The sequence below is a fragment of the Schistocerca cancellata genome, chromosome 5, assembly GCF_023864275.1.
Source record: "Schistocerca cancellata isolate TAMUIC-IGC-003103 chromosome 5, iqSchCanc2.1, whole genome shotgun sequence".
Taxonomy (NCBI): domain Eukaryota; kingdom Metazoa; phylum Arthropoda; class Insecta; order Orthoptera; family Acrididae; genus Schistocerca; species Schistocerca cancellata.
In genome coordinates, this window is record NC_064630.1 from 713,680,645 (window position 1) to 713,696,536 (window position 15,892).

Below are 15,892 nucleotides of genomic sequence, written 5' to 3' on the forward strand. Positions count from 1 at the left end.
CGAACGGCAAAGGAGGCATCAGCATTTCTCATGTCCAGCATCGAGCAACTACCCTCTTTGTAAGCATGCATGTCAATAAGGTGACGTACTCTGACTTCCTCACCGGTCTATCGATAGTGGCCCTTACCCCGGACTTACTAGGTGCCCCAATGCCGATGACAGACGTATCAGCGCCATTTTTCTACTTGAGCTATTTCTTTCTTGAATACAGCTACATCTGGAGCGCGCTTCTCCTTCCACGTCTGCTAATGACCAATATAATGTACGCTTCGCTGCAATCCCGCATTCCCCCGTACGTGAAAGAAAAGCTCCCTCGACGTTGGAATGCCATGTGGCCGGCAGTGGCGTTCCTAGGCTTGTGTCAGATATCCAGTACACCTGGTACGTGATGGTTAATGGGAAACACGTAGGCCAGTCGCGTGTGAACCAGATACATCTGGTAACATCGCCCTTGTGTACCACCTGTAGGTGCAAGACAACGATGGCCATCGAGTTGTTTGCGGCGAGGCAAACGAAATTTTAGGTCTGGTGCGCCAGATGCTCATGCCATCGCACGCACGACACCTAACAGTATTAGCGCAAAAATGCTTCTCTTCTCGTACATGGACTATTTATCGTGGATGAAGACCCACTCAGTCTCTTGGATTCGTGGGCAAGATGTCCACTACCTGTTTTGTAGCGGTGGCATATCAGTCCTCGATGTCTAGCAATACCGTAACGACCGACACTGTGAAGTTGTGAAGAATTCTAAAAACCAGAAATATTTCTCGAACTTCCTCCAGAGTACTTTACGCTGCCCCTTCGTAGCTAGATCTTCAATGCTACGAGAAGATGACATACGTCCCACCTTCAATTTTACAGATGACATCCCCTCAGCCGGCCGGGATGGCCGAGCGTTTCTAGGTACTACAGTCTGGAACCGCGCGACCGCTACGGTCGCAGGTTCGAATCCTGCCTCGGGTATTGATGTGTATGATGTCCTTAGGTTACTTAGGTTTAAGTAGTTCTAAGTTCTAGGGGACTGATGACCTCTGAAGTTAAGTTCCATAGTGCTCAGAGCCATTTGAACCATTTTTGAACCATCCCCTCTGATCCTCACACAGTTGTAAGAAAATATGCATCGATGTTCCACAGATACGTCGGCACCACACAGGGATTTCTCCCGCTGATGTCGAAGTCGATCGCAAATCTTTGGGAGGATATGATGGTGCGATGGAGATGGATTAGACAAAATAAATAAATAAAGGACAAAAGGTTTGAAGTTTGAAAAGTTCGAATCTCGGTCCGGCATACAGTTTAAATCTGCCAAAAACTTCCTGTTTAGCTTTCTTACTGGTTTTGTATTTCAGAGTTCTATGAATTTTTCCACACATACTACATTTAAACTCCAAAGCTTTTCTTGGTATCATAATCTATTCCTGTGAATATTTCTCATCCAAGATAGTAAAAGGTGGACACCCATTCCAATATTTTGCCATTTATCTCAGGTTTATTTTAATAGCTATGGTATTGGTACTGATACCATCTGTTCGATAATTTATTAGCATTATAAATAATAACCTAGTGACAGCATTGGAAGATTCTTATTGTATTGCTGAAAGCAACAGCCTTTGACAACACTTTAAATAAGAAATTATGTGTGTGCATATATGCGATTGCAGTCGTTCTCGACGTATTCCACTGATAAATTTTTCTCTGGTTATTAATCGAGTGGTGGCGTCGTCTAGTCGCTCCTGGCGAAATATTGGGATGCTGCTGCTGCTATCATCTGTTACTTTCCCCTCATTGGGGAAGTGTGAGAGGGAGTTTGTAGCCTTTCGGCTTTTATTCCCCTGCGTGTGTGTATGACTATTTCTGTAGTTCACTGTGTTGTGGTCGGAGGACTTCTATTGATTGTCCTTGCGGCCACAAACCCTGCGGTCCTCCTAGTGAGAGCTATGTCTAACACGTCGGGCCTTCCTCCATTTTTTGGAAAATGTGTAGGCTTGACCGGACCCCATGTTTCGAAGTGGTGGATGCGCGCTAGTTGCTGCAGTTTGGCGCATGCTGTGGAGGTTACTCTAGAATTCCAGTCAGGGTGTTTGGCATTCAAGTCGTCCCCTATTATGAGTTTGCCTTCAATTTGTCCTAGAGCAGCTATATCTCCTCATCTATCTGGTCTTGTGGGGGTCAGTAAATAGCAACAATTATTAGGGGTCCGGTGGCAGTGGCTACTTCCACCACCACTGCTTCGATTTTGTTGGTAGCTGGTAAGAATACCTGGTGGTGAGGGAACCCTCTTTTTATGTATATGGTCACTCCTCCGCCTTGGGTTGGCCTGTCTTTACAGTAGCTAACGTAGTTGGGGACTTTTGCTTTTATTCCCAGTTTTAGGTGTGTCTTCCCAATCATGCATATGTCGATGGAGAACTCCTTCATGAGTTCTCTGAACTCGACCTCTTGATTAACAATGCCGTCTGCGTTAAAGACACACATTGTCAGGCCTTGGATGTTTGGTCGTCTATCCATGATGGGGTTCTGAAACTACTGAGGAAGTCGCAGAGGGGAGCGACTGTTGAACAGGTACCTGAAGGGCAACGAGGATCTGTGTGTTCGGCCTCTAGGCCTCCCTGAATTCCTTCATCATTTCCATGACGAGGTTCATAGTCTGCACCATTATGCCTAACACCTGATCCGAGGGTGTGGGCTGTGTGTGGGGTTCGCTAGAGCATTTTCTGTAATGGTGGACCTGTTGGTTGTTGCTGTGTGTTTCCCAGTGTGGTTCTTGTGATGGTGTCTGGTGTTGTGGTGATGGGGCTACGTTTCCATGGCTTCTCGAAGGAGAGACCACTTTCGCATATGTTGCCCTTGGTGTGTCCAGTCTTGGTTTTACCCCGGACTTGTCCGTGTGTGTTATTGTGTTTTGTTTCCTTGTGTGTCTGGGTGAGTTGGTGGTGTTTTGTTTGCGTGTGTGGGGGGCGGCCATTGCGCCCTTTGCCTCACAACCTTGGAAACCCGCTGTGTGGTTTTTGCCACACAGTTCGCACCTTATTTGTGGGCCCATGTGTTCCAGTGTACATGTGCATGTGTCGTGGGGCTCGGCGCACTTTCTGCATCTTACTGGCATGGTGCAGTGTGCGACGATGTGGTTCAGGCCCTGACACCTGAAGCACTGCACCGTCTTGTTTTTGTGGCGCAGTGGTTCAGTGGTTATAGGGACAGCCAGGATCATCTGTATTTCCCTTTTGTTTTGTGTGATACCTGGCAGTGTGACCTGGTGTAGGGGCCGTTAGCTCCCTATGTTGCCCATCTGCTGCACCGCCTTGACGACGTACCCCTGGGCAGTCAAGTATGTTTTGATCGCCTGGGGGACAGTCGTCTTGGGAGGTCTCTGATCACAATATTCTTGGTTCGTGTTCTTGTTGTGTGGAGTGTATAGTGGGGTATGTTTTTGTTGTTGAGAACTGTTTTGATTGTGGTGTACTGTTCAAGTGTGCGTACTGTTATTTTGATTTTATCCCAACTAGCAGGTTTTGCCTGGAAACTGCCTCACCCGATTTATGTTTTTAGCATCTCGAAGAGCTCTTCATAGTTCTGGGTAAACTCTGCGACAATCGGAGGGAAGAGACACGGTTTTGTGTTTGCGTTGTATCATATGATGTCTCTGGCTCATCAGCCACTGCCTGAAACCTGTTCGGGGTGGGTTCCACTCCCCGAGCAGCCGGAAGCCTCGGCTGACGAAAGGTTTTCTTCGCCAGCAAGAAACCATCCGAGTCCTGCCCGGTTACGTCGTTCCCTTCCAGTGCAGTTGTTTCCTGGTCCCCTCTCAGGGCGACGACAGGTGCTGTCGGGGGCGCAGTTTCCTCACAGGGAGATGGAGTGGAGGTGGACTTGAGTGAGGGGATTTGTGGACCAGAGATCGGGATGCTGTGTTCTGCATAGCTGCTTGGCCGTCGTCCGCTTCTGTAGGCCGGCCAATCACGTTCCTCCGGAAGAATGTACCGCGTCGGGGGTAGGGAGGGGTGAGTGGGGAGGGGGTTCGCGGCACGGCCCGATGTTGAGACTCGGTGGATATCCAATCGGTCTGCGGACGCCGCTGCCTTCAGATCTGAGCTTTCCTGACGTATTTTGTCAGTTGTGGGATTCCACGCTGCACTGAGCTGAAAACCACTATACCTGATTACTAAGTTGTTGTGCAGACGTATCTCCACTGCCTCTTTGAAGATCGAGTCCCAGAAATCGTTGGCGCCGCACAGCTTCTTCGGTTTTTCGAATTCGAAGGTGTTTCCCTCGATAATGCTATATTCTGCTACCGCGGACTTGTTTTTCTGTCCTAGTCATACGTTACTGATATGTTCAGTACAGCGCTGGGAGATACATCGTTGTGTCTGCCCGATATTACCGTCCCACATTCGCACTCAATACTGTAAATGCCCGGCGTCTGCTACCCCAGCTGGTCTTTGGTTGAGTCAAGTATATCTTTGACTTGTGTGCAGTATTTTATAGGAGTAACGCCATACTATGAATATTAAGAACGAAGCGATTCATGTGTTGATATTTTACTGTAGTTGGCTCATGTAAAAGACTAATGCCTATATCTGATGTTATATTCATGATGATGAGCCGTTTTACCTATGTTTCTGGTATGATGTTTGGTCGTTTATACTTTACATTTTCGATTAAACTCTACTCAAGTTTATTGATGAATACGTGACAATATTAGCATATTTCACATTGAAAGATTACCGTCCAACCTCCTTGCCTATGGATGCCAGATGAAAGTTGATGTCATCAAGCCCTGAATGAAAATTGCACAACGGATAACTGGGGAGGGGAGCTTGAGAGCGCTACCTAGAGAGCGTGCCCTTTCTGTATGATTCTAGGCAAGGGGCTGGATGGCTCACACGCTGATGTGTGGGTCCCTGCATTCTATATCTTTTATTTTAAATGAATTCCTTTAACTTGATTTCTTTGTGATTTTTAAGGTGTGTTAAAGTTTGATGACAATTGATTACCTATTTATTTTAAACATTATCACTCGACATTACAGCGACTTCAGCAATGGTTCCAGTTTCCAGATATTACACTCTTACAACTTATAGCTCGGGTATATTATATATTAATCTGCACGCACATTTCTACGGGCAAGACGGAATTGCGTTGGCCAAATGTATACCACCAAGGTCTCCCAATATTTTACATAGGACATCCACTACGTGAGGAGGATAACGGGTAAACTGGGGACCAGATACATTAACACAGTGGGTCAAATTTCCGAAATTAAACGAGAACATTCATTTCCTTACACAATCGAAAGCTGGAAATAGAAGAATTAGTACAAATATTCAAATACCTCTCTTCCATGCAACAATATTGAGACAGACGCACTGAGGGGAATTCTGCTCACTTACCCGTCTTCTGTAACACTCCCAGAATATGGCGGGCACCCGGAGGTCTTCCTGGGTCCCGGTGGACGGGGTGGTCGAACCACTTGGCCGTGACCAGCCCCTCCACCCCAACTCTTGTGACACTAGAAAGTCTTTGACTTTTACCTGCCTGTGCTGTTTCTCTGATCCCCTACCAAGGAGTAAGCTTGGCACTACTATACTACAGAACTACTTCCCAACTATGATTTGGCCACGCTTTACGGAAAGGTGCGAGGAGGATTAGGAAAGTTCATCTGCAGATTCACATTCACGTACAAGAAATTCATAATACACGACACATATAAATACGTATATGACACATTTCTTTCCACCCGTCCACATGGGTTCTGTTGCACCCGCGGCCGGTGGCGTCGTGTAATAAAACTGGCGGCGGAGCCGCCTCTGTTTGTATTTCCCGGTGCGAGCGAGCAGCGCAACCTGCTGCTTATGGAGCGGAAACTACTGTACCGTTTCAAGATTACGTCGTGATTAACTCCTGTCCTCATGAAATGTTTAAAACACGAATCTGTTATTACATTTCGGTGCTGTCAGTAATGATACTATCTTTAAAGTAGTATCGATATACGTATATAATTTTAAGTTTTGGTATGTATCCAGATTTTTTTTCGAATCTGTCGTTGGACCGTAATTCCTTAATACAAATTATCATTTGACGTTCCTTGTAAGGAACTATTTGCTTATGAGGTATAAGGCGTAATGTCAAAAGTAGTTTTCTGCAAAAATATGCGGCGTTATGTGCGAGAAATCTCCAAGTTTTTATTACGTCGGGAAAGCCTGAAATAACAAAGAGATAAGCTTTATTAAATTTAGGGACCTTGTAGATACCAGTAAAAGGAAACGCGCAAAAGGGTGAAAAGCAAATTTCGCTACATATCGCGACAAGTCTCTTTTGGGGACATCGCACAGCGAGGAATTAACCACCAGCCAGGAAATTACAAACGGGGTCCTTGTTTATCGGGAGACAAAGCGTAGCGGGCGGTTGGCTTGTTCCGCAAATTAGAGATGTCTCACAGAGATAGGCCGCGTCTTCGTTGCAATTAAATTTGTGTTTTGGTCGCTGCGTTCCCGCTCTAATTTATTCGAGATCAGTCAGCCAGAAATCCGAGATAACGAGAAACTGTACAGATGAACTAATTAATTTTCTTCGGAGGGATAAATCGTTATATATTTCTTCACGATAGTGTGCCAAGTGTGTGGCTTTAGATAAAGGAAATCTCTCCAGTTAATCAGCTAATTGTGTCTATTCATCTGACAAAAGAACCCCATTCTACACTTCTCCATTTTTGTCTTCTGATTAACGGCCCCGGTCGTTCATTTGACAGAGATGCGTCGTTCAAGTGTCAACTGCAAAATTGCGCTCCTTAATTTTACATACGCGCGCAGAAATTCTCTTTTTAATGGAACTGCGTAACGGACAGGTCGAACAGTTTATCGTGTGTAAAGAGTTAGAGTGTTAGGACAAGTTTCTCAATTCCTTAGTGAGCAGCACGTGTGTTATTGACAGTTTACTGGAGTGTAACTAACGTAACGCGGTTGGTTGTCACACGTACATGAAATCCACTTCACGCATAGTTTTGGAATGTGTCATGCCGAGACAGGATCTCGATAATGCTTTTGAAGAGAGCGATATAGTTGACATTTTGAAACATAAATACTATGTGTCGGACGTTTTCCTCCCAGGTACCCTCAGACTTCTACCGTTGTAATGTGCGCAGCTGCTGCGGCACAAACTAACTTACGTTGGTCCTCTTGATCTTCTAAGAAGATCTTGTAATCAGGTCACCTGATCGAGTGCAGCGTATTGACTTTTTGCTCCTGGGTTAACAGATACTTGCCATGAATTACAACATTGGTGCTCTCCCAGCAGTTGTGGGAAGTCGTTTGTTCTCTACTGTTTATCAGTAGACACATATTTTCCTCAATTTTGTGAGCAAAGAGAAGGACTTGAGCCACAGGTAGCGAATTCTTACGTTACTTTTCTTTCACACACCTCTGTTTTAGTGAAGTAGAACCATCAAAATACGTGTTTGATGAGTTAGATCATTGATTTCTCTCCAGACCTCAGCGTCCAATATTACCTTTTCTGGTTTCGGCGCTTGAGGCAGAGACGCCTGCCACGTCTACACGGATATATGGTAGATATCGAAATAGACGACAGAGGGATAGAGAAACGATTAAAATCGTTCAAAAGAGGAAAGGCCTCTGGACCTGATGGGATACCAGTTCAAATTTACACACAGTACGCGAATGAACTTGCCCCCCTTCTTGCAGCGGTGTACCGCAGGTCTCTAGAAGAGCGTAGCGTTCCAAAGGATTGGAAAAGGGCACAGGTCATCCCCGTTTTCAAGAAGGGACGTCGAACAGATGTGCAGAACTATAGACCTATATCTCTAACGTCAATCAGTTGTAGAATTTTGGAACACGTATTGTGTTCGAGTATAATGACTTTTCTGGAGACTAGAAATCTACTCTGTAGGAATCAGCATGGGTTTCGAAAAAGACGGTCATGTGAAACCCAGCTCGCGCTATTCGTCCACGAGATTCAGAGGGCCATAGACAAGGGCTCCCAGGTAGATGTCGTGTTTCTTGATTCCGCAAGGCGTTCGATACAGTTCCCCACAGTCGTTTAATGAACAAAGTAAGAGCGTATGGACTATCAGACCAATTGTGTGATTGGATTGAGGAGTTCCTAGATAACAGGACGCAGCATGTTATTCTCAATGGAGAGAAGTCTTCCGAAGTAAGAGTGATTTCAGGTGTGCCGCAGGGGAGTGTCATAGGACCGTTGCTATTCACAATATACATAAATGACCTTGTGGATGACATCGGAAGTTCACTGAGGCTTTTTGCAGATGATGATGTGGTGTATCGAGAGGTTGTAACAATGGAAAATTGTACTGAAATGCAGGAGGATCTGCAGCGAATTGACGCATGGTGCAGGGAATGGCAATTGAATCTCAATGTAGTCAAGTTTAATGTGCTGCGAATACAAAGAAAGATAGATCCTTTATCATTTAGCTACAAAATAGCAGGTCAGCAACTGGAAGCAGTTAATACCATAAATTATCTGGGAGTACGCATTAGGAGTGATTTAAAATGGAATGATCATATAATGTTGATCGTCGGTAAAGCAGATGCCAGACTGAGATTCATTGCAAGAATCCTAAGGAAATGCAATCCGAAAACAAAGGAAGTAGGTTACAGTACGCTTGTTCGCCCACTGCTTGAATACTGTTCAGCAGTGTGGGATCCTTACCAGATAGGGTTGATAGAAGATATAGAGAAGATCCAACGGATAGCAGCGCGCTTCGTTACAGGATCACTTCGTAATCGCGAAAGCGTTACGGAGATGATAGATAAACTCCAGATAAACTCTCTGCAGGAGAGACGCTCAGTAGCTCGGTACGGGCTTTTATCAAAGTTTCGAGAACATACCTTCACCGAAGAGTCAAGCAGTATATTTCTCCCTCCTACGTATATCTCGCGAAGAGACCATGAGGATAAAATCAGAGAGATTAGAGCCCACAGAGAGGCATGCCGACAATCCTTCTTTCCACGAACAATACGAGACTGGAATAGAAGGGAGAACCGATAGAGGTACTCAAGGTACCCTCCGCCACACACCGTCAGGTGGCTTGCGGAGTATGGATGTAGATGTAGATATGCAGTTCGGTGTACCCAGAAGATTTCAAACCACGACAAAGGTGGGTGATAGGCACATTCCATATCGGTGTCCACTTACTGGTGTACAAATACTTCTGATCAGATAGTGTATTTTGTATAGTTAGAAATCCGCTAAATAGAAACATTTGAAGAGAATTATGCTTCCGCAAAAAATGGTTCAAATGGCTCTGAGCACTATGGGACTTAACAGCTGTGGTCATCAGTCCTCTAGAACTTAGAACTACTTAAACCTAACTAACCTAAGGACATCACACATATCCATGCCCGAGGCAGGATTCGAACCTGCGACCGTAGCAGTCGCGCGGTTCCGGACTGCGCGCCTAGAACCGCGAAACCACCGCGGCCGGCTATGCTTTCGCAGTTTGATGCCCGAAGAACATGAAGCTGCTTTATTAACGCGACGAATTTTTGTTTTCATTGGTGACTATTTTATTTCATTTTTGATATAGGTGAACCGGGAGTCGTCTTGGAAGCTGGTGCGCGTTCCTTGAATGAGCAAAACACTCCTCGATCCATTAAGCGCACAGTATCGATGTTGCAGATAATACAGTATGTTGTGTCTATACAAGACAGTCTAGACACAGGGTGAGGTTACCGATAGGCACGCGTACACACACGCCGGCTGGCGTGAGTTCTGGAACGGGATAATTAGTGAATGCGATAAAGAAAAGAACGTAGCTACTAGAACACTTAACTTTTATGCATCCTTTGGTATACAGCAATCTTGATGATACAAGTGAGACTCATTAAGATACATGCAATGTTACAAATGGCGCCTTGCTAGGTCGTAGCCATTAACTTAGCTGAAGGCTATTCTAACTGTCTCTCGGCAAATGAGAGGAAGGCCTCGTACGTCTAGTCGCTAGCAATGTCGTCCGTACAACTGGGGCGAGTGCTAGTCCGTCTTTCTAGACCTGCCATGTGGTGGCGCTAGGTCTGCAAGTACTGATGGCGGCGACACGCGGGTCCGACATGTACTAATGGACCGCGGCCGATTTAAGCTACCACCTAGCAAGTGTGGTGTCTGGCGGTGACACCACACAGTAAATGATGCACTCACGGCCATATCAAGAACGGCAATCGCAATGGAGTGAAGACAAATTACGCTGTGCTATTTATAGACTATACAGGGTGATCCACTGATCGTGAGCGGGCCAAACATCTCACGAAACAAGCGTCAAACGAAAAAACTACAAAGAGCGAAACTCGTCAAGCTTGAAGGGGGAAACCAGATGGCGCTATGGTTGGCCCGCTAGATGGCACTGCCGTAGGTCAAACGGATATCAACTGCGTTTTTTTTTTTTTTTTTTAAATTGGAAGCCCCATTTTTATTACATGTTCGAGTAGTACGTAAAGAAATATGAATTATCTAGTTATACCACTTTTTTCGCTTTGTGATATATGGCGCTGTAATAGTGACAAACATATGCCTCACAATTTTAGACGATCAGTTGAAAACAGGTAGGTTTATCAAATTAAAATACAGAACACAGGTACGTTTGAACATTTTATTTCAGTTGTTCCAATGTGATATATGTACCTTTGTAACTTTATCATTTCTCAGACCGCTTGCTGTTACTGAGTGATTACCTGTAAACACCACATTAATGCAATAAATGATCAAAATGATGTCCGCCAACCTCAATGCATTTGGCAATACGTGTAACGACATTCCTCTCAACTGCGAGTTGTTCGCCTTCCGTAATGTTCGCACATAACATTGAAAATCCGCTGATGCATGTTGTCAGGCGTTGTCGGTGGATCACGATGGCAAATATCCTTCAGCCTTACCCACAGTAAGAACTCCGGGGTCGTCATATCCGGCGAACGTGCGGGCCATGGTATGGTGCTTCGACGACCAATCTACCTTCATGAAATTCCGCTTCAACCGCACGCGAGCTATGTGCCGGACATCCATCATGTTGGAAGTACATCGCCGATCTGTCATGCAGCGAAACATCTTGTAGTAACATCGGTAGAATTACGTAGGAAATCAGCATACATTGCACCATTTAGATTGCCATCGATAAAATGGGGGCCAATTATCCTTCCTCCTATAATGCCGCACCATACATTAGCCCGCCAAGGTCGCTGATGTTTCACTTGTCGCAGCCATCGTGGATTTTCCGTTGCCAATAGTGCATATTATGCCGGTTTACGTTACCACTGTTGTTGAATGACGCTTCGTCGCTAAATAGAACGCGTGCAAAAAATCTGTCTTCGTCCCGTAATTTATCTTGTGCCCCGTGGCAGAACTGTACACGAGATTGAAAGTCGTCGCCATGCAATTCCTGGTGTATAGAAATACGGTACGGGTGCAATCGATGTTGATGTAGCATTCTCAACACTGACGTTTTTGAGGTTCCCAATTCTCGCGCATTTTGTCTGCTACTGATCTGAGGATTAGCCGCGACAGCAGCTTAAACACCTACTTTGGCATCATCATTTGTTGCAGGTCATGGTTGACGTTTCACACGTGGCTGAACACTTCCTGTTTCCTTAAATAACGTAACTATCCGGTGAACGGTCCGGACACTTGGATGACGTCGTCCAGGGTACCGAGCGCGCCCGTTGCGCATTTTGATCACAATAGCCATACATCAGCACGATATCGAACTTTTCCGCAATTGGTAAACGGTTCATTTTAACACGGGTAATGTACAACGAAGCAAATACCGTCCGCCCTGGCGGGATGTTACGTGATACCACGTACTTATATGTTTGTGACTATTACAGCGCCATCTATCACAAAGCGAAAAGAGTAGTCCAACTAAAACATTGATATTTCCTAACGTACTACACGAATATCTAATAAAAATGGGGGTTCCTATTAGAAAAAAAAACGCAGTTGATATCCGTTTGACCTGTGGCAGCGCCATCCAGCGGGCCAACCATAGCGCCATCTGATTTCCCCCTTCAAGCTAGAGGAGTTTCGTTCTTTGTATTTTTCTCGTTTGATGCTTATTTCGTGAGATATTTGGCCCGGTCACTATCAGTGGACTACCCTGTATATTACGTCGGGAAACTAGCAATATCGAGATAGCTGAAAGCTTTGTTGGAAAGTGCTTCGCAGACGTGACTCAATTCCATCGTTCGTACTGATTTTTGTTCCACATTGGTACTGACGTAAGACAGATAGTTAGCCCCCCTCGGAATTGAAATATAGCGGCTATTGCTGTGACCAACTGTGCGTAGCTTTTTGGTGGAAAAGGACTGAGCCTTACGACATTTACCTTACTAAAATGCTGAAACAGTCATCCGATCACTAGTATCAAGTTGCAGGCTACGTATCTAGAGGCCTCCAAGGCAAAAAAAATTGCTTACCAGTATTTGGCATAACTGGAGACCTAATTTCAAAACTTATAATGTTGTCATAATCTTCTCCTTAAGAGGTACAGCTTTAGATTAGAGATTTAACTCAGTAAGTCGAGTACTGAAGTTAGAAACAGTGTACACATAAGCCAAAACATTATGATGACAGGCCACTGCGGCCCTGGATGCCCCTTGGTGACGTAGCGGGATCGTGACGAGGTAAAAAAGTATCCAAGCGGAGCAAATACTCACAAGGGGCACACCTAGCGAAAATATGGGCTGTAGAAGGGGGAATGCATTGAGATAAGCGGTTTTGACAAAGGGTAAATTATTATAAAGCATAACCTATGAACGAGTACCTCGAAAATTGCGAACCTGTCGAATGTTGGAGTGCTACTGCGTGAGCATTTACGGAAAGAGGTAGAAGGACAGTGAAACTATCATTAGGCGCTAAATGGTTGTTCGGCGTCCAGTTCACAGAAAGTGGAGTTCGGAGGCTTGTCTCCTTTGTGAAGTTAGATAGATGATGATGTGTGGCATCTTCGTCGAAAGAGCACAATGCTGGTGTACACACAAATGATTTGGAGCACACCGTTCATTGCACGTTGTAGAACAGGGAGCTCCACAGCAGATCTTCTCTACGTGTCCACAAGTTGACCCAACGCAATCGTCAATTACGATTGCAGAGAACACGGGACAGTTGGTATTCGACCGTCGGTCAATGGAAACGTGCCGCCTCTTGGCGTGAATGAGGTTTTTGCTACACTACGTCGCTGGACGTCTCCATAAACGCCGCCATCGGGGTGAACGTCGGCTCGAAACGTGCAGCGCGCCACGGACGCAGCCTGGTGGAAGCAGTATTGTGCTTTGGGAGACACTCCCTTGCGCTTGCATGGGATCTGTGGTATTAATGGGAGACACGCTGACACCTGTGAATTAACTGCATCCCTTCATGTTTGATGTCTTCTCCGACGGCGATGTCATCTTTCAGCAGTATAATTGAACTTGTCTCGTAGCCAGAACCGTACTACACTGGTTTGAGGAGCATTATAGTGAACTCACGTTGATGTCTCGGCGACCAAATTGGCCTAATGTAAATGCAATGGAACCCATTTGGGTTGCTATTTGGTCACATCACCCCGTTCGCAAATCAGTGACCCGTTATATACACCAATTACGTGCCCTGTGCGTATACATCTAATGCCACGTGGTAGTCACACGTGGTCGACCAGAAACACGCAAACGCATATTTCTGCTCTCAGATTACCATGCATCCGAATGCCCCACAAATCTGCATGATGCGACTCCTCCAGATGCTTTACTTTTTTTTGTAGCCACTGCACAGCAAATAGCCAACGGCCTCGCCGCGGTGGTGACACCGCTTCCCGTCAGATCACCGAAGTTAAGCGCTGTCGGGCTGGTCTACCACTTGGATGGGTGACCATCCGGTCTGCCGAGCACTGTTGGCAAGCGGGGTGCACTCAGCCCTTGTGAGGCAAACTGAGGAGCTACTTGATTGAGAAGTAACGGCTCCGGTCTCTGCCATACGGCCGGGAAAGCAGTGTGCTGACCACATGCCCCTCCATATCCGCATCCAGTGACGCCTTTGGGATGAGGATGACACGGCGGCCGGTCGGTCCCTTTGGACCTTCATGGCCCGTTCGGGAGAAGTTTAGTTTAGTTTATAGAGTATACAGCACTGGACCTATGAAGTCAGAAGAATTGAGATGCGTGGAAGACGTCGTTTTATACATAGGAGATCAAATCTTTAAAAAATCGGAAAATGAGGGGGTGGGGGGGGGTATGCTGGTAGATTACAAAGGATGGTATTTTCTCAAGCAGATGCCTTTGTTGTGCTGCTTGTAAACTTCTGTAAAGTCTAGAAACATCGAATGAACGTTGTTTCGTCTGTTAATGGCATTGAGTATGTCGTGCGTGGAACAGATGAGTGGAATTTCCCATCATCGTTGCCTTCAGCGTTCTTACGGTTTTCCTACACAGATCGCCACATTTTCTACTTATGGGGATGATATGACGTTCCTTTAGAAATACTGCAGCGTCAAAAGCGTTGAATGACGCGAAGATGCGAAGAGAGATAGTGCAAAGCCCTGCTGACGCCCAGAAGAAAGTATTTATCGAGATAAGTACGAGCAAGAGAGCATTTACACGCAGGCTATATATCTCACGGATTAGCCCTGCCCTGCTCTACAAAAACGTTTCAATGCTCGTACTGTCGTAACAGACGTAGTATTATTTCTTTTGAATGGCCTCATTGGACTGAATTTTTAATTTGACCGCTCATAATAGGTAAATGAACTTTCAGCTCTTGGAGCCTGCATCCCTTCGCGTCAAAAATTCCCCGAGGCACCAGGCCAGGCGGCCAAACGGGTGGGATTTCAGATTGTTACAAATCGGGTTGCTAATCTTCCCAAGTATGCCACGCGCCACGTGCTTATCACGTAGCAGTTTTATTTCGAAGTACCTGAAATTCAACCACGAAATAAAAAATTACGTTATTTACAGAGAGATATCAAACATTACAATACAGTTCCATGCATACAGAGGCACCGAAATCTGTACGCAGAATTAAGTAGTCGTCGTTTTGAGAGGAATTAATAATGTTTTCAATATGTCGCCGCCGTTGAAAAGATACAACCTTGAACAAAGCGACTTTCTTGTTCGTAAGATGTGCACGAACACCGGAAAGCCCGGTGTTCTAACAGTTTGAACCATTACAGAGCAGGAAACTCCTGGGGCAAAAAGAAAGAGGCCAATTTTGTGGCGCAGCAGGCGAGAACAAGTCGTTGGGCCGCCCAGTCGCTTGGCACAAGCACTATTTTGTTGAAGCCGTAGGTACACCAGTGTGAAGCGTCTGCAAGCTAAAAAAAAACAAAAAAAAACCGCTTGACCCCGTCTGCATCAGCCCCATTCTGCATCAGCCCCATTCTGCAAGATCTTCTTGGAAGGACCAGCAAACGCTGTTTCGCCCACAAACGCGCTTTTGCTATAGGCACTCACTGCAGTGCTACAGTAAAATTTAACTGACCATTAGTTTGGACATAGTTTAGTAATATCATTCGGATTCGCTCTGCGTTTCGGTCGTTCGGCAGTCGCAAGCATTTCGCGATACAACGGCAGAGTAATGGCGCCATCCATGCCGGAAGGTTCACCGAAGTCTCCCCCTACGCCCCACCGCAAGCACCCTTTTTTGTTGCCTAAACCCGGTTCTCATCGTTCAGAATTCTCTCTCTAATTTCCTCTCAGGTACATGTGTGTAGCTCTAGCTCACTACTCATTCTGTTTACCCTTTCCAGACAGGGTTTACGTCTGTGGAGGCTATCCTCCGCTGAAAAGTAATTAGTTTCGCTCCTATTTCAGAATACACCACAACCATTATATTTTATAACTCTCATATTTATTACCGTTACGATTCCATTTCCTAGTATACATACAAATCATTGACCCCTTAC